The following is a 419-nucleotide window of genomic DNA, read 5'->3' as shown; positions in this document are numbered from 1 at the left end:
CAGTACATTTATGTTTAAAGTTATTAGTGAAAGATGTGCATTGAATCCTGTCATTTTTATTTCTGTTTACATTCTTGATATAGCTGTGCATTTCCACAGTTATACCTTCATTGAATTTCTTTCCATCGCCCCTTGGGTATAGTCGTTCCTTTCTTCAGCTCTTTGTGTTGTTTCAGGAACTCTCTGATGGGCTGGTTTTGTGGACACAAATTCTTTAAGCCTATTTATGTCATGGAAGATTTTTCTTTCCCCTTCAACTATTATAGACATTTTGGCTGGGTAAAGTAATCTGGGTTGGCATTTAGAACTGGGAATACTTTGGTCCAGGCTCTTCTGGCTTTCATAGTTTGCATTGAAAAGTCAGCTGTAATCCTAATGGGTTTTCCTTTATATGTGACTTGTTGTTTCTCTTTTGCAGC

This window comes from Nannospalax galili, unplaced genomic scaffold (genome assembly GCF_000622305.1).
Source record: "Nannospalax galili isolate Female #2095 unplaced genomic scaffold, S.galili_v1.0 scaffold162, whole genome shotgun sequence".
NCBI classification, from domain to species: Eukaryota; Metazoa; Chordata; class Mammalia; order Rodentia; family Spalacidae; genus Nannospalax; species Nannospalax galili.
The sequence above is the reverse complement of the archived record's forward strand: the minus strand, read 5'-3'. Positions refer to the sequence as shown.